We start from the raw sequence: 27,602 nt of genomic DNA, 5'->3' as shown, positions 1-27,602 counted from the left end.
ACGAGGAAGCCTGGGGTGTTTCCATTAGTCGGATTCCATTGCAAAACATTTGGTCTGTTAAACGTTTTGCAACAGAAACCGTTTAACTTTTTAGGAACCAAACGAAACGGGGACGGACCTACCTGAATTTGTCCTATAGAAACTCGTTTTCTTTGCTAAACGTTTTCCGTTTGGAGTAAACGGTTTCACGTGAAAAACATTTTGCAACAGAATCCGGCTAATGAATACACCCATAATGTGCACCCCTATTTATAATATTAAGTCTGAACAGGACCCCATTGGCTTGTTCAGGTAATTGAAACAACATGCACAGCGTTGCAGATGCCAGCTGGAGCTGCCCCTGAGGCCTCATTTATAACCGTTGAGTAAATTTCGCACTAAACTTCTGCGTGCACCTTTTCAGAAAAGTCTGCGCACCTACCAAAATATTGAGATTTATAAACTTGGCGCACGCCATTCATACGCATGTTTCCCGTAATAAATCAGACATGTTGTAAAACTGTGTGCGTGGGAATGAGCATTGATACTCCACCTTTGATGGTGACAACGGCCTTTATTTGCGGTATAATTTGGAACTATTGACTTTATGCCATGACACGCAAAATACGAATTAAATATTTCCAGTACCTACACATTTTGCTGTGGTACAGTTTGCATAACATTTTATTTCACCCATGTACACACAATATCCCAGAATGACAGGGAAAACATGTTTATAGACATTTAGCAAATATATTTTGAAAGAAATACAAATCTCATTTACATAAGTTTTCACACCCCTGAGTCAGAACTTTGTAGAAGCACCTTTGGCAGCGATTACAGCTAAGTCTTTCAGGGTAAGTCTCTATGAGCTTACCACGTCTTTCAAAATTGTTCAAGCTCTGTCAAATTGGTTGTTGATCATTGCTAGACTACAATTTTCAGGTCTTGCTATAGATTTTAATGTAGATTTTAAGTCAACTGTAACTCGGCCACTTGTCCTTGTGTTTTAGGTTACTGTCTTGCTGAAACATGAATTAATCTCCCAGTGTCTGGTGTAAAGCAGACTGAACCAGGTTTTCCTCTAGGATTTTGCTTGTACTTAGCTCCATTCAGTTTTTTTTTTTATCCTGAAAAAATTCCTGGTCCTTAACGATTACAATCATACCCATAACATGATGCAGCCACCACTATGCTTGAAAATGTGGAGAGTGGCACTCAGTAATGTGTTTTTTATTGGATTTGACCCAAACATTTTGTATTCAGGACAAAAGAGGGAATTGCTTTGCCACATTTTTGCAGTATTACTTTAGTGCCTTGTTACAAACATGATGCATTTTGGGGATTTAAAAAAATGATGTACAGGCTTCCTCCTTCACCCTGTCAATTAGTATTGTGGAGTAACTACAATGTTGTTAGAGCTTAAATGGCTGTGATAGTTTTAACCTAACTGTTTTAGTCACCATTGGCCTCATGTTGAAATCCCTGAGCGGTTTCCTTCCTCTTCGGCAATTGAGTTAGGAAGGACACCTGTGTCTTTGTAGTGACCGGGTGTATTAATGCACTATCCAAAGTGTAATTTAATAAATTCACCATGCTCAAAGGGTTATTCAATGTCTGCTTTTTATTTTATGTTCACCCAACTACCAATAGGTGCAAGTCTTTGATAGGCATTGGAAAACCTCCCAGGTCTTTGTGGTTGAATCTGTTTTAAATTCACTGCTCGACTGAGGCTCTTTACAGGTAATTGTATGTGTGGGGTAAAAACATTTTAGGTAGTTGTTAAAAAAAAGTCATGTTAAACACTTATTGAGTCCATGCAACTTGTTAAGAACATTTTTACTCCTGAACTTATTTACGCTTGCGATTACAGAGTATGAAAATGTATTGACTTAAGACATTTCCACTTTTTATGGGGTAGTGTGTGTGAATCTTTAGCAGTAATTTATGCTGTATCTGGATGAGGGCCGTTTTCTCTTTCAAAAACTGACAATGGAAAATGTCGTGGACCTGTTAGCAGAACGTTTGAATTCAATGTTTTGCATCGACTATTCCCCCCCAACCTAAATATAATGGATTGCCCGCGAATTCTGAAACATTGTAGGCGACTCCAAAAAAATGCTATTAGAGTACTTACAATAGCATACATAGCCCTAGTTCAATGTATACTGAACAAAAATACAGTATAAATGCAACGAGCAGCAATTTAAAAGATTTTACTGAGTTACAGTTCATAGAAGGAAATCAGTCAATTGAAATAAATTCATTCGGCCATATATGGATTTCACATGACTGGGCAGGGGCGCAGCCATGGGTGGGCCTCGGAGGGCATAGGCCTACCCATTGGGGAGCCAGGCCCAGCCTGGTCTGTGGTTGTTTTGAGTACGGTTGGACGTACTGCCAAATTCTTTAAAACAACATTGGAGGCGGCTTATTATGGAGAAATTAACGTTAAATTATCTGGCAATGGCTCTGGTGAACATTCCTGCAGTCAGCATGCCAATTGCATGCTCCCTCAACTTCAGTGGTGGCGTGTGACAAAACTGCAAATTTTAGTGGCCTTTTATTGTCCCCAGCACATGATGCACCTGTGTAATGATCATGCAGTGTTAATCAGCTTCTTGATATGCCACAGCTGTCAGGTGGATGGATTATCTTGGCAAAGGAGAAATGCTCACAAACCGGGATGTAAACACAATGTTACAGAAATATATATTTTTTTTGCGTATGGAACATTTCTGGGATCTTTTATTTCAGCTCATAAAACACGGGGCCAACACTGTACATGTTACTTTTGGTCATGTAGTGTATAAATGCATGTTAACACCTGCTCATCGAACATCTCATTCCAAAATCATGGGCATTAATATGGAGTTGGTCCCCTGCCTTTTGCTGCTATAACAGCCGGCAGTTATGTGGGAAGGCTTTCCACTAGATGTTGGAACATTGCTGTGGGGACTCGCTTCCATTCAGCAACAAGAACATTAGTGAGGTCGGGCACTGATGTTGGGTCATTAGGCCTGGCTCGCAGTTGGCGTTCCAATTCATCCCAAAGTTGTTTGATGGGGTTGAGGTCAGGGCTATGTGCAGGCCAGTCAAGTTCTTTACACTGATCTCGACAAACCATTTCTGTATGTACCTCGCTTTGTGCACAGAATTGTCAGTGCTGTAGAGTAAAGATTTCCCTTCACTGGAACTAAGGGGCCTTGCCCGAACCATGAGAACCAGACCATTATTCCTCCAAACTTTACACTTGGCACTATGCATTCGGGGGGTAGAATTCTCCTGGCATCCGTCAAACCCAGATTCATCCATCTGACTGCCAGATGGTGAAGCGTGATTCATTACTCCAGAGAACGTGTTTCCACTGCTCCAGAGTCCAATGGTGGCAAGCTTTTTACCGCTCCAGCCAATGCTTGGCATTGCGCATGGTGATTTTAGGCTTGTGTGGAGCTGCTCGACTATGGAAACCAATTTCATGAAGCTCCTGACGAACAGTTCTTGTGTTAACGTTACTTCCAGAGGTAGTTTGGAACTCTAGTGAGTTGCAACCGAGGACAGACGATTTTTACGCGCTGCGTGCTTCAGCACTCAGCGGTCCCGTTCTGTGAGCTTGTTCTGTGAGCTCAACCACTTCGCGGCTGAGCCGTTGTTGCTCTTAGACATTTCCACTTCACAATAACAGCACTTACAGTTGAAAGTCACTGAGCTCTTCAGTAAAGCCATTCTACTGCCAATGTTTGTCTATGGAGTTTGCATGGCTGTGTGCTCAATTTGATACATGTCAGCAATGGGTGCGGCTGAATCCACTAACTTTTTGAACGGATGTCCACGTATTTTTGTGTGTGTGATATATATATATATATATATATAGTGTATTTTTGTTCAGTGTAGATAAGCTGTTAAATTCGACTGTATATCAGTATTTATAAACTGCGCTGCCTATGATATTAAATTTGGAAGTAAATATAGGCTAGACCTATTTACTAGGCTACTAGGGTCCAATTAAATGAGAGATGCATATGGTAATTTGTTGAAGGCTATGGCTTCTTTGGGAATGTGAACCCATCACAGCCAGAAAAGGTGAGGAATATATTCTGCAATGGTTATGAAAATGAAAGGAAAAAGATTCCTATGTCTAATTATTTTAGATTTTCGCTCTTCCCACTAGTGGTAAATTGCTGCGTTCTTGTTTTTTTTGTATGAATAAGCTTTAGAACCCCATTTTGCACAAAGTACTTACTTTCCAGCTTGCAATACAATATTTCAACCACTAGCAGATGTGAGTACTTATGGTCTAAAGTTTGCTGTGAGGTGAGCACATTCTCATATCAAGTAAAATTTGTATAAATGGCAACTTTTGCATGAACTGGCGCACACACACATTTTGGGGTATATTTGTACTTAAGCATGGTTTATAAATGAGGCCCCTGGAAATGATCAGAGGCCCGTCAGCCCAGTTTCTAGCTAGTCTATTAACAGCAGCTGCCTGACATGATCACTATTTTGAGATTTCAGCTTTATCAATATTAGAGGTCGGCCGATTATGCTTTTTCAACGCCGGTACCGATTGTTGGAGGACCAAAAAAAGCCGCTACCGATTAATTGGCCAATTGTTTGTAATTTTTTTTTTATTATTATTTTTTTTTTTTTTTACAATTTTTTTTAATATATTTATTTTTATATATCATTTTTTCAAATTTATTTAGATTTGTTGGGGGGGGACTTATTTTTTTACAATTTTTTAAATGTATTTGTAATAATGACAATTACAACAATACTGAATGAACACTTATTTTAACTTAATATAATACATCAAAATCAATTTAGCCTCAAATAAAATGAAACATGTCCAATTTGGTTTAAATAATGCAAAAACAAAGTGTTGGAGAAGAAAGTAAATGTGCATTATGTGCCATGTAAGAAAGCTAACGTTTAAGTTCCTTGCTCAGAACATGAGAACATATGAAAGCTGGTGGTTCCTTTTAACATGAGTCTTCAATATTCCCAGGTAAGAAGTTTTAGGTTGTAGTTTATTATAGGACTATTTCTCTCTATACGATTTGTATTTCATATACCTTTGACTATTGGATGTTCTTATAGGCACTTTAGTATTGCCAGTGTAACAGTATCGCTTCCGTCCCTCTCCTTGCTCCTACCTGGGCTCGAACCAGGAACACATCGACAACAGCCACCCTCGAAGCAGCGTTACCCATGTAGAGCAAGGGAAACAACTACTCCAAGTCTCAGAACGAGTGAAATTTGAAACGCTATTAGCGCGCACCCGGCTAACTAGCTAGCCATTTCACATCGGTTACACCAGCCTAATCTTGGGAGTTGACAGGCTTGCAATCATAAACAGCGCAATGCATTGCGAAGAGCTGCTGGCAAAATGCAGTAAAGTGCTGTTTTGAATGAATGCTTACGAGCCTGCTGCTGCCTACCACCGCTCAGTCAGACTGCTCTATCAAATCATAGAATTATTTATAACATAATAACACACAGAAATACGAGCCTTAGGTCATTAATATGGTCAAATCCGGAAACTATCACCTTTTATTCTTTCAGTGAAATACGGAACCGTTCCGTATTTTATCTAACGGGTGGCATCCCTAAGTCTAAATATTCCTGTTACATTGCACTTCAATGTTATGTCATAATTATGTAAAATTCTGGCAAATTAGTTCAGGCGGCCCAAACTGCTGCATATACCCTGGCTCTGTTGCAGAGGTGACACATTTTCCCTAGTTAAAAGAAAGCAGGCAATATTAACTAAATATGCAGGTTTAAAAATATATACTTGTGTATTGATTTTAAGAAAGACATTGATGTTTATGGTTAGGTACAAGTTGGAGCAACCTTTTTCGCGAATGCGCAACGCAGGACAGGCTAGATAACTACACATGGTTGATGATATTACTAGTTTAACTAGTGATTATGATTATTTTTTTTATAAGAAGTTTAATGCTAGCTAGCAACTTACCATGGCTTCTTACTGCATTCGCATAACAGGCAGGCTCCTCGTGGAGTGCAATGTAAAGCAGATGGTTAGAGTGTTGGACTAGTTAACCGTAAGGTTGCAAGATTGAATCCCCAAGCTGACAAGGTAAAAATCTGTCGTTCTGCCCCCGAACAAGGCAGTTAACCCACCGTTCCTAGGCCGTCATTGAAAATAAGAATGTGTTCTTAACTGACTTGCCTAGTTAAAAAATATTTATAAAACCCCCTCCCCCCAAAAAACGGCAAATCGGTGGCCAAAAATACCGATTGTTATGAAAACTTGAATTCGGCCCTAATTAATCGGCCATTCCGATTAATCGGTCGACCTCTAATCAGTATTAAGTTTGGACTTGGTAGAGTGATCTACTGTATAGCCTTGTCTAGACATTGTCAGTTAGCATTTTGTGAGCATTTCTCCAAGACTTTACTTATTGAGTTCTTTGTCTGGCCTTCAGAATGCCTGACACATGACGGCAATCGATATTCAGCTACGGGGCTGCGGAGTTTTAAGGACTGAATGCTAATGTGTGAAAAATGCAAACCCGAATAGTTGTCTTCTAACTAGACATTATAAGACATTTATACCATAATAGTTTGACAATATCAAGGCCTTACAGCATATGCTAGGTGCCATCTCATTTGTTTTACATGGCAGATTTGTTTCAGATAGACGATGCCATCTGTGTCAAATAGCTGTCTGTTTTCAGTTGAGTGTGGAAAACCGCTGTGCAAAATTTGGAGTTGACATGGATAGACCATGGCAGCTCTGGTCACTATTTCAATGTAATTTCCTGTCCTAGACAGGAAATGCTTATTTAGGTTCCACAAAATGGCGCTGACAGAGATGGTCGCCTCGCTTCAGGTCCTTAGAAAACTATGGAGTTATTTTTTTTTTTTATATATATTATTTCTTACATTGTTAGCCCAGAAAATCTTAAGTGTTATTACATACAGCCGGGAAGAACTATTGGATATAAAAGCGATGTCAACTTACCATCATTACGACCAGGAATACGACTTTCCCGAAGCTGATCCTTTGTTCGGCACCCCCACCCTGGACAAGCAATCTTATCCCAGAGGCCGACCCAAAACAACGCGGTCGCCGTAGGAGAGACAGACGGAGCGCCTACTGGTCAGGCTCAGAACGGGAGCACACCATGCTCCACTTCCGAGCATATTACTCGCCAATGTCCAGTCCCTAGACAACAAGGTGGACGAAATTAGGGCACAAGTTGCCTTCCAGAGAGACATCAGAGATTGTAACATTCTCCGTTTCACAGAAACATGGCTCACTCGGGATATGTTGTCAGTCGGTACAGCCACCCGGTTTCTTCACGCATCGCGCCGACAGAAACAAACATCTCTCTGGTAAGAAGAAGGATGGGGGTGTATGCCTTATGATTAACGACTCATGTTGTAATCACAACATACAGGAACTCAAGTCCTTTTGTTCACCTGACCTAGAATTCCTTACAATGAAATGCCGACCGCGTTATCTCCCAAGAGAATTCTCTTCAATTATAGTCACAGCCGCCCCAAAACCGCCATAAAAAAGCCAGACTACGGTTTGCAACTGCACATGGGGACAAAGATCGTACTTTTTGGAGAAATGTCCTCTGGTCTGATGAAACAAAAATAGAACTGTTTGGTCATAATGACCATCGTTATGTTTGGAGGAAAAAGGGGGAGGCTTGCAAGCCGAAGAACACCATCCCAAACGTGAAGTACGGGGTTGGCAGCATCATGTTATGCGGGTGCTTTGCTACAGGAGGGTCTGTACACTTCACAAAATAGATGACATCATGAAGGAAAATGATGTGGATATATTGAAGAATCAGGGCTCCGGGCAACCGAGCGGAAATGGAGGAAAACTCGCCTCCCTGCGGACCTGGCATCCTTTCACTCCCTCCTCTCTACATTTTCCTCTTCTGTTTCTGCTGCTAAAGCCACTTTCTACCACTCTAAATTCCAAGCATCTGCCTCTAACCCTAGGAAGCTCTTTGCCACCTTCTCCTCCCTCCTGAACCCTCCTCCCTCTCTGCGGATGACTTCGTCAAACATTTTGAAAAGAAGGTTGACGACATCCGATCCTCGTTTGATAAGTCAAACGACACCGCTGGTCCTGCTCACACTGCCCTACCCTGTGCTTTGACCTCTTTCTCCCCCCTCTCGCCAGATGAAATCTCGCATCTTGTGACGGCCGGCCGCCCAACAACCTGCCCGCTTGACCCTATCCTCTCTTCTCCAGACCTTCTCCCTTACCTCACCTCGCTCATCAACTCATCCTTGACCGCTGGCTACGTCACTTCCGTCTTCAAGAGAGCGAAAGTTGCACCCCTTCTGAAAAAACCTACACTCGATCCCTCCGATGTCAACAACTACAGACCAGTATCCCTTCTTTCTTTTCTCTCCAAAACTCTTGAACGTGCCGTCCTTGGCCAGCTCTCTTGCTATCTCTCTCAGAATGACCTTCTTGATCCAAATCAGCCAGGTTTCAAGACTGGTCATTCAACTGAGACTGCTCTTCTCTGTGTCACGGAGGCTCTCCGCACTGCTAAAGCTAACTCTCTCTCCTCTGCTCTCATCCTTCTAGACCTATCTGCTGCCTTTGATACTGTGAACCACCAGATCCTCCTCTCCACCCTCTCTGAGTTGGGCATCTCCGGCGCGGCCCACGCTTGGATTGCGTCCTACCTGACAGGTCGCTCCTACCAGGTGGTGTGGCGAGAATCTGTCTCCGCACCACGTGCTCTCACCACTGGTGTCCCCCAGGGCTCTGTTCTAGGCCCTCTCCTATTCTCGCTATACACCGTCACTTGGCTCTGTCATATCTTCACATGGTCTCTCCTATCATTGCTATGCAGACGACACACAATTAATCTTCTCCTTTCCCCCTTCTGATAACCAGGTGGCGAATCGCATCTCTGCATGTCTGGCAGACATATCAGTGTGGATGACGGATCACCACCTCAAGCTGAACCTCGGCAAGACGGAGCTGCTTTTCCTCCCGGGGAAGGACTGCCCGTTCCATGATCTCGCCATCACGGTTGACAACTCCATTGTGTCCTCCTCCCAGAGTGCTAAGAACCTTGGCGTGACCCTGGACAACACCCTGTCATTCTCCACTAACATCAAGGCGGTGACCCGATCCTGTAGGTTCATGCTCTACAACATTCGCAGAGTACGACCCTGCCTCACACAGGAAGCGGCACAGGTCCTAATCCAGGCACTTGTCATCTCCCGTCTGGATTACTGCAACTCGCTGTTTGCTGGGCTTATTGTGGGAAGCTTGTGAAAGGCTACATGAAACCTTTGACCCAAGTTAAACAATTTAAAGGCAATGCTACCAAATACTAATTGAGTGTATGTAAACTGCTGACCCACTGGGAATGTGATGAAAGAAATAAAAGCTGAAATCCTTCTCTCTACTATTCTGACATTTCACATTCTTAAAATAAAGTGGTAATCCTAACTGACCAAACACAGGGAATTTTTACTAGGATTAAATGTCAGGAATTGTGAAACTGAGTTTAAATGTATTTGGCTAAGGTATATGTAAACTTCCGACTTCAACTGTATATTCTGTATTCTTCACCATCTACTGCATCTTGCCTATGCCACACACCATCGCTCAGCCATATATTTATTTGTACATATTCTTATTCATCCCCGTGTGTGTGTGTGTGTGTGTGTGTGTGTGTGGGAGTCGTTGTGTATTTGTTAGATTGCTTGTTAGATATTACTGCATAGTCGGAACTAGAAGCACAAGCATTTCACTACACTTGCGTTAACATTTGCTAACCATGTGTTTGTGACCAATAAAATTTGATTTGATCTCTGAAAAATAAAGGCTACTTATAAATCTTCACGAATTGGTTATGGGAATTTCCATGTGGAGTTGATAAACATCAACACATAGGGCACTGACACCTGTCAGTGGAGCTAGCTAGCATGATAGCTAACCTCATCTACACAGATGGAGCATTAAGACATGTTTCACCGGATGTATAAATGTGAAGCATCCGCTTGACGTTTCCACTCACTACCAAATATGGTGTTGAGAGGAAGCCCAGTGGCCAGCAGTTGTAGATTTTTATTTATTTAACCTTTATTTAACTAGGCTAGTCAGTTAAGAACAAATTCTTACATACAATGCCGGCCTACCAAAAGGCCTCCTACGGGGACGGGGCATGGGATTAAAAAATAAATACAATATCAATTTAGGACAAAACACACAACACAATGAGAGACAACACAACACTACATAAATAGTTTTGCCATCATTCTGCAAATGTTCTCATCGACAAAACATTTGATCTCAATACAGTTGTCTGTTCCCAAAACTAAAATCTGTTACGCACAGAGTGGACTGTTTTTTTTTTTTAGACTTTACTCTTTGCCAAAGTTATTGCACAAGTGCACTTCACAGATTAGGCGTTCCCTAATGGAAATATACAAATATATGTTAGAATGCGCCAATAGGATCTCACCAGCTCATGCTTGGCTCTGCCCCCCTCCTTGCTTGTTCTGCCCACTATGACTAATTTGTTCCATTGGAAGACCACACCCTGTTGTTCTTTGGTTAGTTATGAACATGTTTGATGTCTAGCTAGCTAATGTAATGTTGCTGTTTTTGTTTTAACTACACTATATTCAAAAGATTAGCCAGCTGGCTCTATGGCTGGTTCTGTCATAAGAATTAATTTAGGGAAAACCTCGCTCCAGATGGAAACCACTGGCCTATTTAAATATATATATATTTTTTAAAATCTTTTATCTAACTAGGCAAATCAGTTAAGAACAAATTCTGATTTACAATGACTGCCTACCAAAAGGCCTCCTGCGGGACGGGGGCCTGGGAATAAAATAAATAAATATAGGGCAAAATGCATCACAACGAGAGACAACACAACACTACATAAAGAGAGACCTGCCTAAGACGACAACATAGCAAGGCAGCAACACATGAAGACACAGCATGATAGCAACACAACAACATGGTACAAACATTATTGGGCACAGTCAACAGCACAAAGATCAAGAAGGTAGGGACAACAATACATCACACAAATCAGCCACAACTGTCAGTGTCCACAATTGAGTCTTTGAATGAAAAGATTGCGATAAAACTGTCCAGTTTGAGTGTTTGTTGCAGCTCTTTCCAGTCGCTAGCTGCAGCGAACTGAAAAGAGGAATGAACCAGGGATGTGTGTGCTTTGGGGACCTTTAACAGAATGTGACTGGCAGAACGGGTGTTGTATGTGGAGGATGAGGGCTGCAGTAGATATCTCAGATAAGGGGGAGTGAGGTCTAAGAGGGTTTTTTAAATAAGCATTAACCAGTGGGTCTTGCGACAGGTATACAGAGATGACCAGTTTACAGAGGAGTATAGAGTACAGTGATGTGTCCTATAAGGAGCATTGGTGGCAAATCTGATGGCCGAATGGTAAATAACATCTAGCCTCTCGAGCACCATTACCTGCTGATCTATAAATGATGTCTCCGTAATCTAGCATGGGTAGGATGGTCATCTGAATCAGGGTTAGTTTGGCAGCTGGGGTGAAAGAGGAGCGACTACGATAGAGGAAACCAAGTTTAGATTTAACTTTAGCCTGCAGCTTTGATATGTGCTGAGAGAAAGACAGTGGACCGTCTAGCTGTACTTATATGAGGTGACTACCTCAAGCCCTAAACCCTCAGAGGTAGTAATAACACCTGTGGAAGGAGGGGCAATCTTCTTACCAAACCACATGACCTTTGTTTTGGAGGTGTTCAGAACAAGGTTAAGGGTAGAGAAAGCTTGTTGGACACTAAGAAAGCTTTGTTGTAGAGCCTTGGGGTACTCCCTTGGTGACAGGCAGTGGTTGAGACAGCAGATTTTCTGACTTTATACACTGCACTCTTTGAGAGAGGTAGTTAGCTAACCAGGCCAAAGACCCCTCAGAGACACTAATCCTCCTTCGCCGACCCACAAGAATGGAATGGTCTACCGTATCAAAAGCTTTGGCCAAGTCCATAAAAATAGCCGCACAATATTGCAATGGTGACATCATTGACGACCTTTAAGGTTGCAGTGACACATCCATAACCTGAGTGGGAACCAGATTGCATACCAGAGGTGGGACCAAGTCATTGTTTTTCAAGTCACAAGTAAGTCTCAAGTCTTAGCAGTCAAGTCCCATGTCAAAGACAGGCAAGTCCGAGTTGTCTCAAGTCCTAAACAAGTCATAATGTGCTCTTCACCAAATGTAATACCATTTTATATTTAACAAGAGTAATAGTATATTACATTATGCAAATCATGAATGCTTCTAAAAATATATATTTATTACTTTCCAAATGAACGTTATATTTCCATGGAAATACATGGGTAGCCATGAGAAAAAGACATCAATATGACAACAAAAAAACTAAATATTGTTGTGTGCTCTCTCTCTCTCCAGGTATACTCTAGACACCTAAAACAATCCTGCCATAAAGTTACAATCGTTTATTAAAAGGTACATCAAAACAACTGATACTGAACTTCAAGTAGGCCTACAATTTGAACACTGGCCTGAATGTCTGAGAAAAAAAATACAGATCCCAAAGATGGAAGATAACATGGAGACTACGTTTGTGTAATGCATAAAGTTTCATTTTTTTCTCTTATTTCAGGGCCCTATGATGCATTGCATTTGCAAAAGACCAAATTGGATAAAAGTCTGTCAGTCATTTGTGCGCGATGAGGCCGCAGTATGATGCCACCATGGCTGAAGACATGCTCCACCGGAGCACTGGAGACAGGCACTGCCAAGACCTTGATTGCCACTCGGGACAGTGAAGGAAGAGCCTTCCTGTTCATTGCCCAGAACAAGATGGCATTCTGTCCTTCACATATGTCAAGGTAGTGACTTAACTGTAGTGCTTGGAGTGGTCCCAGCAGTTTTCTTCTGCCTCTTACAGTATGCTGCAAACAGCCCTTCTTCTTGTCCAAGACTATGGTCCTCTCGCTCTTCCTCATCAACAAGAGGCACAGCTTGCTCAGTCCCTGTAGCATCTTGCAGAATCAGTTCTGGCAAAACATGTAAAAGCAGAAACAAAAAGGCCGGTATTGGCGATGCAGTGGGTTAAACTGAAAGTATTATTGTTGCAGTCAATTTGATTAAATTATGAGAAGTTACATTAAACTCAATATTTACCTTTCACTCTTTGTGCCACCTCCTCCTTGACCATCACATGGTGCTCCACCCACATCAGAGAAAAAGCCGGCTCCAAGGCAGCTGCTTTGAGGTAGACTGGGTATGAAAAGGGGGTGGTGATTCCATCTTGTGTCCTGGTCATTTTCACATTGATGAAGATTCCGAGAAATCTTTTGTTCAGTGATGCCTGGAGACTTCTGACCAGGCCGCTCAGGAAATGGACTTGAGGCTTCCGCTGCTCCAGGTGGTGATTCAGGGACAGGACCGAGGGAACAACAGAACTGATTGTGACTATCTTCTCCCCCTGTGTCATATCTGTTGCTTCTCCAAATGGCTTCAGGATGTCCACCAACTCCTTCAACTTATTCCACTCCCGTACTGTGAACAACAACTCCTTGTGCCCAGCCTTTTCTAGAACATGACTGAGTTTTCTATGGTCACATTGGATAACTGCCTTCACTTGTCTGTGTTGAGTTCCATCTTGTGTTGACAGCAGCAGGGATGCCTCTTTCCCCAAATTCAGCCTCAAACACCTCTTTGAATGTTGTGCTTGTATATAGCAGTGAGCAGATTTTCGATAACTTTGAAAGAGAAGGAGTCATCACTTTTCTTTCTTTTCAAGCCATCTCCCACCACCAGCTGGAGAGTGTTGGCAAAACACTGCAAGCACTGTTTTTTTTGCAATAGCAGCATCAACTGTTTGCTGGTCTTCCAGGGTTAGCTCATTCCAGAGCTCTGGGTCATCAAGGTGATCTTACATTTACATTACATTTTAGTCATTTAGCAGACGCTCTTATCCAGAGCGACTTACAGTAGTGAATGCATACATTTAATTTCATGCATTTTTTTTGTACTGGCCCCCCGTGGGAATCGAACCCACAACCCTGGCGTTGCACACACCATGCTCTAACAACTGAGCCTTCATCTTCTTGTTCAATGGGGAAGCACACCGTGAATGCTTTTCTTATGTTCGCAGCATTGTCACTAATGATATAGTCCAATTTATCTTTAATGCTGTACTCACCACATATGGCCTCAAATTGCTCACAGATTCTTTCGGCCATGTGTGGGCCTTTTGAAGCGGTCACAGGCCAAGAGATTGGACTTGAGCTGTATCCTCTCGCCATCTTTCTCCATACAGTTCACAGTGACACCAAGGATCCCCCTCGTCTTTCGGTCGGACCAAATGTCCACTGTGACTGAAACGTGGTTTGTCTTCAGTTTTGAACGTCTCTCTGTAGCGAGGTTCTCTACTTTTTGATGTCAATGTTCTACGACACACTGGGCTGTACTTGCTGTCAACCACTGACAGAAAGTGACAAACTCTTGTTTTCCACAATAGACAGGCAAGTTGCAATCGATAACCTGGTCGGACAGTATTGCATTGTTGAAAGCTTTCTGCTGTTGATGATTCATGCTGTGCTGCCCTACACGGGTCTCCATGAACTGTGAGATTGGAGACTTGTGGTTCACTTAAGACACATTTGTTCATCTGGTTTTGTTCAAATCTGTAAGCATATAAAAAATAAAAAAAATTGAGCGGGGCAGTAGCAATCTTGGGTGTAATGATCGCATTCCCGCACTGGCTGGCTGACTGTATGGAGGCTCATTGATTTAACGTTATGTTAGCCTACATGCTATACTAGCAAAGTTAGATATAGCTGTCGGCTATATTAGCCACAACTTACCATTCTTGGTGCAGCTTCAAATGTCAAACAAAGTTGGAAGTTGTTGCGCCTCACTCTGTATTTTCTTCCCGCATGTTTTGCAAGTTGCAATCTGTTTTTTGTTGGCTACTGCGTAGTCTGTATATCCAAAAATAATCATTTTGGGTATCATCTTGCTAATGGTTCAATCTGAACTCACCCGCTGACGTTCCTCTGCACTGCCACGCTCAACTTTTTCTCTGCTGGCACAATTTTATTGGCTGCTGTCCGATTCAAACTTAAATCTGTTACATGAAGAGTTGATGCGCTGCACACTTTTTCTTTAATAGCATAATTTTTTATATTTGGCCTTGCGGAGGGTGTCAGGTCGAGTCATAAGGCTCAAGTCCAAGTCAAGTCACGAGTCATTGGTGTTAAAGTCAAAGTTGAGTTGCAAGTCATCATATTTGGGACTCGAGTCCAAACCTCTGGAGAATACTATAGACATCAAGAAAGCCAGTCAGTTGATTATTGACAAGTTTTTCCAACACTTTTGATAAACAGGGAAAAATAGAAATAGGCCTATAACAGTTAGGATCAGCTTGATCTCCCCCTTTATTTAAAGGATGAACTGTGGCTGCCTTCCAAGCAATGGGAACCTCCCCAGAAAGGAGAGAGTGGCTTGGCGTTGATAGGGGCAGCAACCTTAAAGAAGAAAGTGTCTAATCCATCTGACCCAGATGTTTTTTTGGGGTCAAGTTTAAGGAGCTCCTTTAGCACCTCGGACTCAGTGACTGCCCGCAGGGAGGAACTTTGTAGCGGGGCAGGGTGAGAAGCATCGGGGATAGTTGCATGAGAAGGGGTGGGAGATGAGGAAATGTTGGACGTGCAAGGAGGCATGGCTGAGTCAAATAGGAATCCTGACTTAAAATGAAGTGGTGATTTTAAAGAGCTCAGCCATGTGCTTCTTGTCAGTAACAACCACATCATCAACATTAAGGGACATGGGCAGCTGTGAGGAAGAGGGTTTATTCTCCAGGTCTTTAACCGTTTTCCAGAACTTGGGGATAGATCCACAGAGGGAGAACTGCTCCTTTGAGTAACTAACTTTGGCCTTCCGGATAGCGTGAGTGCACTTATTTCTCATTTGCCTGAATGAGAGCCAGTTCATGAAGGAAGGCTTGCTCATTAAAGGTTTTTAGCAAGCGTCTATGACAAATCAGGACAGGTAGTTTGAGCAGCCATTACGAACACAGGCTGTAAAACAATGATCACTAAGGTCATTACAGGAAACACCAGACTGATACCTATCAGGATTATCTTTGACTTCGCCATCAATTGTCATCTGAAGTTTTGGCGTCTTCCATAAATTGTGGCTGTGAATCCGCCATATAAATAGTTAGAAAGAATAAGATGACCCTCCGCCCGGAAATTTGTATAACTATTGAAAGATGGCGTATATGCATTTTCTGTTGTTATGGAAACAGTGCAGCCTCTGGTAGGTAGGCGGCTGGCAGGCTTCGGCTGCGGTACAGCAAAGCCAAGTGCTTATGGTTGAAGTGAAATGATAGGCTACAAGTCATTGCTCATGACCATGCATGCTGCAAATTACATGTAACTATAAATTCCATGAATGTTCTTTCGGGGTGCATTTTCTTTATCCGGATAGACACTTGTGGTTTCTAGCTAACGTTACCCCAATCAAAGCAGTGGTGCGTGTAGTGAAGAAATGTTAGTGGTCAAAACCATTGCTCTGTGGGCAATGGGGGGGAGCAGGTTAACAAAATGCTATCATATCACACAATTATACCATTTATAAAATGGTCATATACACTCATTGGCAAGTTTATTAGGTACACCACCCCGTTGAGGAGTGGAAAAACATTGCCTGGTCCGATGAATCCTGGTTCCTGTTGCGTCATGCTGATGACAGAGTCAGGATTTTGTGTAAACAGTATGAGTCCATGGCCCCATCCTGCGTGATGTCAATTGTATAGGCTGGTGGCGTAATGGTGTGGGGAATGTATTCCTGGCACACGTTAGGGTCCCTTAATACCAATTTAGCAATGTCTGAATGCCACACCGTATCTGAAAGTCGTTGCTGACCAGGTGCATCCTTTCATGGCTACATGGGGGTCCGACTCGTTACTAGATGGGTGTGCTTAATAAACTGGCCACTTGAGTTTTTATTTTTATATATATATATATATATATATATATATATATATTTTTTTTTTAGTACCTCTTAAGGATCGGCCCCTTTTTAAATTTTCGCCTAAAATGACTTATCCAAATCTAAATGCCTGTAGCTCAGGCCCTGAAGCAAGGATATGCATATTCTTGGTACCATTTGAAAGGAAACAGTTTGAAGTTTGTGTAAATGTTAAAGGAATGTAGGAGAATATAACGCATTAGATCTGGTAAAAGGCAATAAAAAAAACAACCGTTCTTTTGTATTTTCTTTACCATCATCTTTGAAATGCAAGAGAAAGGCCATCATGTATTATTCCAGCCCAGGTGCAATTTAGATTTTGGCCAATAGATGGCAGCAGTGTATGTGGAAAGTTTTAGACTGATCCAATGAACCATTGTATTTCTGATCAAAATGTTGTATCAAGACTGCCCAAATGTGCCTAATTTGTTTATTAATAACTTTTCATGTTCGAAACTGTGCACTCTCCTCAAACAATTGCATGGTATTCTTTCACTGTAATAGCTGCTGTAAATTGGACAGTGCAGTTGGATTAACAAGAATTTAAGTTTTCTGCCAATATCAGATATGTCCATGTCCTGGGAAATGTTCTTGTTACTTACAAACTCATGCTAATCGCATTAGCCTACATTAGCTCAACCGTCCCGCAGCGGACCCACCAGTCCTTTAGAAGTTTTAGCTAGGCAAGCCAGTTAAGAACACATTTTTATTTACAATGACTTCCTACCCCGGCCAAACCCTAACCCGGACTATGCTGGGCCAATTGTGCACCGCCCTATGGGACTCCCAATCACGGCTGGTTGTGACACAGCCTGGAATCGAACCAGGGTCTATAGTGACACCTCTAGCACTGAGATACAGTGCCTTAGACAGCTAAGCCACTATGGAGTGTGTGTATACATTATATAAATAGACTAGCAAAAAATAATAAGTGAACATTGACAAATGTTCGGGTAAAAAATAAGTGGAGGTGCAAAAACACAAGTTTCACCCCTGTTTTTCATTTTCTCCAGGCAGCCAAGTGAACACAAGGCTTTAGCTCATCTCAGTTGTGAAGAGGAATAACTTTGCCGCTGTTTCTGATTAACGTTTAAATTAAAACCCAGCCCTGAAATGAAATTTAGGTTGAAAAATAATTTGTATGCCGTATCATAGGAAAAGACACTGCATTCACACGGATTTGCAATGAAGTGGGCAGTTCAGATTTCTCACTTCATGCCCAAATATATCATACTTTGACTAAAACGAAGACTCATTGATTTAAACCGTTGTGAAACCTCATGGGTAAGCTCTGGCCATAGTCTTTCAGTTTGAAAAGGTGAATTTGTAAGTCAAATTTTCTCTGTGAACGTGTCGGCTTTAAGTATGACATGTTTAACTTTGTTCTTTTCTTCATCTTGTCCATGTTCCTATCAGTATTGATCAGAACTTCAAGACCTCCTTAGCATTTGATTGACGGGCTAAACTATATTAATCTCATTCAGACCTATGGTGTGATTCATTGGGGTTCTATTGACTTTGGTGGTGACAATTCATTGCTCGGCATAACATCACAATGTTTGACAGAGGACATGTAAGGCCTCTGTCCCTTGACTGATTACTAAGGCTGAGGGTACAAGGCCCCGAGCCTCTGGGTGTTTGCAGAAATGTCTTCAAATGATGTCCCAATTTAACTGTTGTTCAATAAGAGGTTGATGCTTTCTTTTGTGACCGGTGTTTGGCTAGGAAAAGAAAGTCGATTCCTAATTTGTTATTGATTATCCAGTCTCAAGTGTTTTAGCATGCTCATCAATGGTAGGTTGGCTCTAGAAGCACAGCAGGTGCAAAAATAGCAGTACACATATCACCTTCAAATAATGTATCAGCTACATATCTCTAGAGAATATTGAGTTACAAAGAGGGGTATGATTTAGGAATGCAAAATGCAGTATTGTGAAATGTTGTTGCTGTTATCTAGGTCAGTGCTTCACGAGCCCTCTGTGCTTGGCCTTCTGATGAACAATTTAATTTTTAGCGGGAACTGCTGTTTTCATTATTCATACTCGGGCTTGGGTCGTGGTGCATTAAAGCATGACACGGTCACTTCCTCACACTGCTAATGTTATTCCCGAACTCTCATATTTGGAGTACTAACTCCACATTTGATGCCATTTCAAATTATTGTCTAGTGTATTTTACCATAATTCCACATCTTGCCTTGCATGTCTGCGTTTGTGTTAGGATGATGGTCCATTTATAAAAAAATAAAACATAAAAAAGGAATATAACTCTAAGGTAGCTTGTCAGTTTCTGCAGTTTTTTGTTAATTTATTTTAATTTCTCTGTGCTTTTTCTTTGATCGTTGCTTTTTTCCCCCACCTGAAATTGGGCAGATTACCTTGCTCATCTATGAATACTGGACTCCTCTCTTTCTGACTCGCTCCCTAATCAATTTCAACTGCTACATGATTATTTTACAGTGGAATTACACGTTATGGGAGTAATATGAAATTGACTGCCGAAAGGTAGTGGCTGACCTGAGGGACATTTTCAAGGGCTAGAGTAGAGTTCTTAAAACCCAAATAATATTTGTGTTGCCCCACGCCTAGCGACCCAGTTTTAATTCCGTTAACATTCTTACTAAACCCCATAATTGCTTTTCATTTAAGGACATTTCCGTGGATAAGTCAACCTAGACATCCACAAATAAAGTTAGCATTTTCCAAATGAAACCACGTTCATAATTGTCCTTAAGGTACAGTTAGAATTCAGGCTTTATTTTAAATGTTTAAGTTGGATATTTTATGGATTTTGACCATTAATTAAAGAGTAGGAAACTTTCTATGTAAAGCTGGCTTTCATCAATGTTATAATATGGTCTATAATTGTTTTCTCTTTTTTTTTCAGCAAAATGTTCATTCACCACATTTTGTGTGCTTGTTCTGAAATGTATTCATCAGACCTTTACTGAAGCAACTGAAAAGATTATTTTGGGAAATGTATCCTGAAATGAATTATAATTTCTCATACGTGGCAGTACTAGATAAGTATCAACGATTTGGGAATAGTCCTGCAGAGTCTTTTTAAACTGAAAGCCCCACAAAATATATTGACTTCATCCAGTGTCCAGAAAAGTGGATTGGTAGTGTACAGCACATGTACAGGGGGTTGAAATTAGGGACTCCCTTAACAAAGATGAGCAATAATGACTGTATAAAATAAATGATTCCAATACTGAGCTATATTGTATGCTCAATTGTTGGGAAATTATATGTGGTTATACTAATACAATTGCTCAGAAAGAGATTTTGTTTAATAGGTAATACTTTTGTCCCTCAAAGGTAGGGGTCAAAATTATTAACACCCCTAAAAGTTGAAAAGTAGTCAAGTTTAGTATTTGGTCCCATATTCCTATAACGCAATGACTACATCCATACAGAGGGTCAAAGATCATACACTCAAGACATGCTAATCTCCCCTGTTATTGGTAATGGTGAGAGATTAGCATGTCTTGGGGGGTATGATCTTTGAACCTCTAACTTTCTCACTCATCCGTAATCATGGTAGCATCCACATTAATGTAGAGGTGTTTAGAAATAGCCTGTCTATAATAAAAGTGACTCCAAAATGACACTATTTTTCATTTCTATTGGGCACAAATGATCTGAAACACAATCAAAACAAGCTGCAAATGCTTCCAGCAAGTTTGTAGTCACACACTTGATGTAGTCATTGCATGCTACTGTAGGAATATGGGACCAAATACTAAACATTTTCTTATTTTCTAATAATCCTTTAGGGGTGACCCCTACATTTTTGAGGAAAAGTATTATTTGTTAAACAAAATCTCTTACTCTGAGCAATTGCTTTAGTATGAAATAATATAATTTATGGAAAAGAATGGGAAAATTATATCTCAGTATTTGAATTATTTTATACAGTCATTATTGCTCATCTTTATCAAGGGTGTGAATAATTTAGGATCCCACTGTATATTGTCTAATTTGTGTAATTTGCTACAATATTTCAGAAAAATCGTCATGCAAAAAAGTCGTATTTGTGTCTAGCTTCAACTGGTAAAGGTTCATTTTTATATGTATAAAGATAGAAAAAGAAATACCTGTAAGGGTGTGGTGTATGGCCTTGTATACTATTCCGGCTACCTGTAATTATGCAATCCTAGGTACTATACCATCTGCTGACCATTTTAAAAACCTTCCAAATGACAAATGTGTTATGATATATTTTGACCAAGACATTTGAATGTCCATTGCTTTTGAAATTGCTATCCATGGTTTGATCTAAGACTTACAACCTCAGACTTTTGCTAATGTGTTCAGTCTCCCCAAAAAGCCTATCCGTTTCATGTAACGTCTATAATGCTTATTATTTGCTTAATTTCTCCAATATTTAGAAGTCTGCTTATTTGGGTATACTGTACACAGTGCCTTCAGAAAGAATTCACACCCCTTGACTTTTTCCACATTTGGTTGTCTTACAGCCTGAATTGAAAATTGATTAAATAACAAAAAAATGTGACTGGCCTCCATGACAAAGTGGCATTATGTCGTTTGAAGTTTTTACAAATTAATAAAAAATTAAAAGCTTAAATATCTTGAGTCAAGTATTCAACCCGTTTGTCATGGCAAGACTAAATAAGTTCTGGAGTAATAACGTGCATAATAAGTTACACGGACACACAGTGTGCAATAATAGTGTATAACAGAATTGTTTAATGCCTACCTCATCTCTGTACCCCACACATACAATTATCTTTAAGGTCCTTCAGTCGAGCAGTGAATTTCCAACACCGATTCAATCATAAATCATAATCTCCGCTATGTAATCTGGTTTCAGAGCTGGTCATGGGTGCACCTCAGCCACGCTCAAAGTCCTAAACGACATCTTAACCGCCATCGATAAGAAACAATACTGTGCAGCCGTATTCATTGACCTGGCCAAGGCTTTCGACTCTGTCAATCACCACATCCTCATCGGCAGACTCAACAGCCTTGGTTTCTCAAATGATTGCCTCGCCTGGTTCACCAACTACTTCTCTGATAGAGTTCAGTGTGTCAAATCGGAGGGCCTATTGTCCGGGCCTCTGGCAGTCTCTATGGGGGTGCCACAGGGTTCAATTCTTGGGCCGACTCTTTTCTCTGTATACATCAATGATGTCGCTCCTGCTGATGGTGAGTCTCTGATCCACCTCTACACAGTTGACACCATTCTGTATACCTCTGGTCCTTCGTTGGACACTGTATTAACTAACCTCCAGAGAAGCTTCAATGCCATACAACTCTCCTTCCGTGGCCTCCAACTGCTCTTAAATACAAGTAAAACTAAATGCAGGCTCTTCAACCGATCGCTGCCTGCACCTGCCCGCCCGTCCAGCATCACTACTCTGGACGGTTCTGACTTAGAATATGTGGACAACTACAAATACCTAGGTGTCTGGTTAGACTGTAAACTCTCCTTCCAGACTCACATCAAACATCTCCAATCCAAAGTTAAATCTAGAATTGGCTTCCTATTTCGTAACAAAGCATCTTTCACTCATGCTGCCAAACATATACCATCGTAAAACTGACCATCTTACCGATCCTCGACTTCGGCGATGTCATTTACAAAATAGCCTCCAATACCCTACTCAATAAATTGGATGCAGTCTATCACAGTGCCATCCGATTTGTCACCAAAGCCCCATATACTACCCACCACTGCGACCTGTACTCTCTCGTTGGCTGGCCCTCGCTTCATACTCGTCGCCAAACCCACTGGCTCCAGGTCATCTACAAGACCCTGCTAGGTAAAGTTCCCCCTTATCTCAGCTCGCTGGTCACCATAGCAGCACCCACCTGTAGCACGCGCTCCAGCAGGTATATCTCTCTGGTCACCCCCAAAGCCAATTCCTCCTTCGGCCACCTCTCCTTCCAGTTCTCTGCTGCCAATGACTGGCACGAACTACAAAAATCTCTAAAACTGGAAACACTTATCTCTCTCACTAGCTTTAAGCACCAGCTGTCAGAGCAGCTCACAGATTACTGCACCTGTACATAGCCCATCTATAATTTAGCCCAAACAACTACCTCTTCCCCTACTGTATTTTTTCATTTATTCATTTTGCTCCTTTGCACCCCATTATTTCTATTTCTACTTTGCACTTTCTTCCACTGCAAATCTACCATTCCAGTGTTTTACTTGCTATATTGTATTTACTTTGCCACCATGGCCTTTTTTGCCTTTACCTCCCTTATCTCACCTCATTTGCTCACTTTGTATATAGACTTATTTTTCTACTATATTATTGACTGTATGTTTGTTTTACTCCATGTGTAACTCTGTGTTGTTGTATGTGTCAAACTGCTTGCTTTATCTTGGCCAGGTCGCAATTGTAAATGAGAACTTGTTCTCAACTTGCCTACCTGGTTAAATAAAGGTGAAATAAAAAATAAAGACCAGGAAGGTTTTCCCAATACCTCGCAAAGAAGGGCACCGATTGGTAGATAAAAAAAATCTAGCTATCTATCTATCTATCTATCTATCTATCTATCTATCTCGTCTGTCCTCTGTTGCAACACTCACTACAAAGTTCCAAATTACCTCTGGAAGCAACGTCAGCATAATAACTGTTTGTCGGGAACTTCATGAAATAGGTTTCCATGGCCGAGCAGCCACACACAATCCTAAAATCACCATGCGCAATGCCAACGTTGGCTGGAGTGGTGTAAAGCTCGCCGCCATTGGACTCTGGAGCAGTGGAAACACGTTCTCTGGGGTGACGAATCACGCATCACGAATCACTCACTACAAAGTGTTTCGGCCATGGAAACCGATTTCATGAAGCTCACGACAAACAGTTATTGTGCTGACGTTGCTTCCAGAGGTAATTTGGAACTTTGTAGTGAGTGATTCGTGATTCGTCACTCCAGAGAACGTGTTTCCACTGCTCCAGAGTCCTACTGGCAGTCAGACGGACCAATCTGGGTTTGGTGGATGCTAGGAGAACGCTACCTGCCCCAATGCAAAGTGCCAACGGTAAAATTTGGTGGTGGAGGAATAATGGTCTGGGGCTGTTTTTCATGGTTTGGGCTAGGCCCCTTAGTTCCAGTGAAGGGAAATCTTAACGCTACAGCATACAATGATAATTACATTCTACACGATTCTGTGCTTCCAACATTGCGGCAACAGTTTGGGGAAGACCCTTTCCTGTTTCAGCATGACAATGCTCCCGTGCACAAAGCGAGGTCCATACAGACATGGTTTGTTGAGATCGGTGTGGAAGAACTTGACTGGCCTGCGCAGAGCCCTGACCTCAACCCCATCGAATACCTTTGGGATGAAATGGAATGCCGACTGCGAGCCAGGCCTAATTGTCCAACATCAGTGCCCGACCTCACTAATTCTCTTGTGGCTGAATGGAACCAAATCCCGCAACACTTCCAACATTAGTGGAAAGCCTTCCCAGAAGAGTGGAGGCTGTTATAGCAGCAAAGGGGAGGGTTCAACTCCATATTAATGCCCATTATTTTGGAATGAGATGTTTGTCGAGCAGGTGTCCACATACTCTTGGTCATGTAGTGTATATTAGTGGGTTTTTTTTTTCAAATGTTTAGAATTTTTCTTCCACTTTGACATGAGAGTATTTTGTGTAGACTGTTGACAAGAAGACAATTAAATCCATTTAATCCCACTTTGTAACACAACAGAATGTGGAAGAAGTCAATGGATGTGAATACTTTCTGAAGGCACGGTACACTTCCCTCAAGGGGTACTATGGACACACATCAGAGTTTCATTTCTATTTTGTCTAACCATTCCGTGAGACATTAAAGTTTAGATTTTGCGTGCAAATGTAAAGTCCATAACGCTGAAATTGCCCTTAAACAAACCCAGCTGCAGTACATAGAACGACAACTTCTCATTGGTAACTTCTACTTTGGATCACCAAAAGTGCCAGGCTGTGTCTTTTTTAGATTGTCTGCTCTTGTTGATCTCATTTTTTGCCCAAACGGAATTGTTTTTACGTCTCCTCTCCACTCCTTCGAAGTTCTAACTTTTATTGAATGCAGGTCTCACCCAATTTCACCCGGCTAAACCTTAGCTCCCTACTTGTCTCTTGTGTACACCCATTGATCTTTGGGTTTTACACCTGTGGTCTTTTCCAAGTGGGTATTACAGTCTACAGGCTTGCTATTTATGTGTTCTGGCTCTTTCTGCGAAGCAGGGCAAAGAGTTCAGCTCACTCTCCCCACTCCACTAATTGACTGGTAATTTGGTAAATGCATTTGAAGGTGGAATGAAAAGGAAGACCCTTCTCTGCCCTTACTGTAGAGTGACGATGCTTATCCACCTGACCTTGCCTTGGCTAGGTTCCAAATGACCCCTTAACCTCTGCTGATGGGATCAGTACAGAGACACATGATGGTAATGAGTCATACAGCTTACTATGGTTCTATACTGTGTACTGATTTCGGTGGTGGTATCAGATTAGATACAGTGGAGACATTTGGACTGCAACCCATGTTTCATCTCAGAATCCCTAAATCCAGCCAGTACCAAGGGTCCTTCTCCCAAGGCCTTGCTTTTCCCCCAGACACACTGATCCACACAACGCCCTCCGGGTGACTTGCAGTGAGATCGAAGGCAAATTATTTTTGAAATTACTAGACTGCTATGAAGTAGAAACCCTCGGGCTAAACCTGGGTGTCTTCTATCGATTAGACTGTGTGATATTTTAATGAGCCCATCATGTTTGTAAATGAGTTGTTTTAAGGTGATGTCTTTTGAAGCTAATAGCTTTTTCTGCTCAAATGTCTTACACTGTAGTCTCTCTCTCCTTACAGACGGACGGATAGGCGGCGTTCCATACAGAACGGGATGTCCAAGATGTCTCCAAGGCCGTGAAGAAGGTGGACATGGGGGGGGGGGCTTGATCCAGGCTATCATGAGGTTAGGACAGGCGACTCCCGGACCTCCTCTGGGTCCTGTCCTGGGACAGGTAAACTTACTGCTCAGACTCCACTTCCTGTCTCTCCTATTCTATTTCCCTTCATACAAGAAGAGAAACTCTGTCAGATTCTTAACATGTCTTCTCTTGAATGTCTTGGAGTGTCAAGCTCTTGTGCATCAGTTGGCGGTTGCTCTTGAAATATACTTTGGAAGTTCCTGCCAAAAAAGAAAGTGTTGGGTCCTTTTGAGGGCTGAGCTATGATGAATGATTTAGACTTCCTTCGGTTAAGTTTCTCCCTCTCCCACACTGTGGGGGGTTGGAGAGCTTAGGAAAATATGCCTTTGTGTGGTAGAGAGCGCAGTAATGAGGTGGGATGAGTTGCATCCAGGCAAAGCCGAGCCGTATGTTTGTCTAAAGGTACCCTCTTAGCGGTTTCGTATGCCATATGTCAGTGTTGCGGCACGCCATGCCAGTGTGTTTTTCTTTGCCTCTCTCTTTGCTCCCTTGCTCCATCAAGCGCTGAGTGAGTGTGTGTGTGTGTGTGTGTGTGTGTGTGTGTGTGTGTGTGTGTGTGTGTGTGTGTGTGTGTGTGTGGTAAACGGTAAATGAGTGCCAGTCGGCAGCCACTAGGCTTTAGGCACCGGCCTCGGCCCTTAAATTTCCCTCTCTCCTCTTCCCTTGCCCTTCTGACTAACCGCCCCTGACAGGGAGAGCGCAGAGAGGTAGGCTGTCGGCTGCGGGGCAAATTTAAACAAACGAGAGAAATAAAAGGGGACGCAAGATACAAAAGGGAAGAACTGACAGCTTTGGTGGGGGAGAATAATTACAGTCCATAGTGAAATTGGCACACTCCAATGAAGGACAAGAATGGAGGGGTGGAGGGGAGGAAAAAGAGCGGGACCACTAATATCTCTTCAGGACCTCAGGAAGATGATGAGGATTGTACATGGGGCTTAACAGGTGTAACAAATTCAAGAAAGTAGTAATTTTCTGCAGCTGTTGCCGATGCAGTTACTGCTTTTTATATCAGAAATATGAGAGACGTTGGCCAACTGGGAGTGCATCCAGAATGCGTAGTTTAGAAATGGAATGGGAGTGAGGGAGCGAGAGATGAAAGAGAGAGAGAGCGAAGCGGACTCCCGGTCTACTGAACTGAACAGATCCCCGACGTTTCCCCGTCTCTCTCAAAACTACAGAGAAACTCCCTGGAGGAATGGCTTTACTGGTAACTGTGTGTGTGTGTGTGTGTGTGTGTTTAGTCTCTTAGCGCATCCTGTAAATCAAGCATAAAGCTGTGTGTATAAGCTCTTAGCATTTAGACAAATGGGTCCCAATTTCAGTGAATAGGAGCATTAATGGTTAGAGGAGGCAGAAGCGGTGCGGAGTGCATTAGGAACCACTGATGGAGATTGAATAGACCCTTTCCTAGCCTAAAAACAGCACTTCCTCTCTCTCACACTAGTGCTGAGCGATTAGTGCTTTTTGAGGTCGGTTTTGGTTCGATCATTTAAATAAAATAAAAAAGTTGTAAAAAATGAATTACGAAATCATGATGTTACTATGATTTCAGAGCTTATTAATGGAACTTCCAAAGCCCCAAATGGTGAGCATTCAAAATATTGAAAATATTCTATTGTCTCTGATCAGGTAGA

The 27,602-nt window shown here is 41.9% G+C and overlaps 1 long non-coding RNA gene across 1 annotated transcript in view; it reads left to right on the top strand.

Moving 5' to 3' along the window:
* LOC115205253 (uncharacterized) overlaps positions 1-27,602 on the top strand; it is a 70,804-nt gene that overhangs the window by 839 nt on the left and 42,363 nt on the right. Inside the window, exon 2 of the long non-coding RNA XR_003880565.1 lies at positions 25,844-25,998. This is a non-coding gene — a long non-coding RNA (uncharacterized LOC115205253). The remainder of the gene's footprint in view (positions 1-25,843; positions 25,999-27,602) is intronic.

This window comes from Salmo trutta, chromosome 13 (assembly GCF_901001165.1).
Source record: "Salmo trutta chromosome 13, fSalTru1.1, whole genome shotgun sequence".
NCBI lineage: Eukaryota > Metazoa > Chordata > Actinopteri > Salmoniformes > Salmonidae > Salmo > Salmo trutta.
This window is presented reverse-complemented; position numbering and strand designations above follow the sequence as displayed.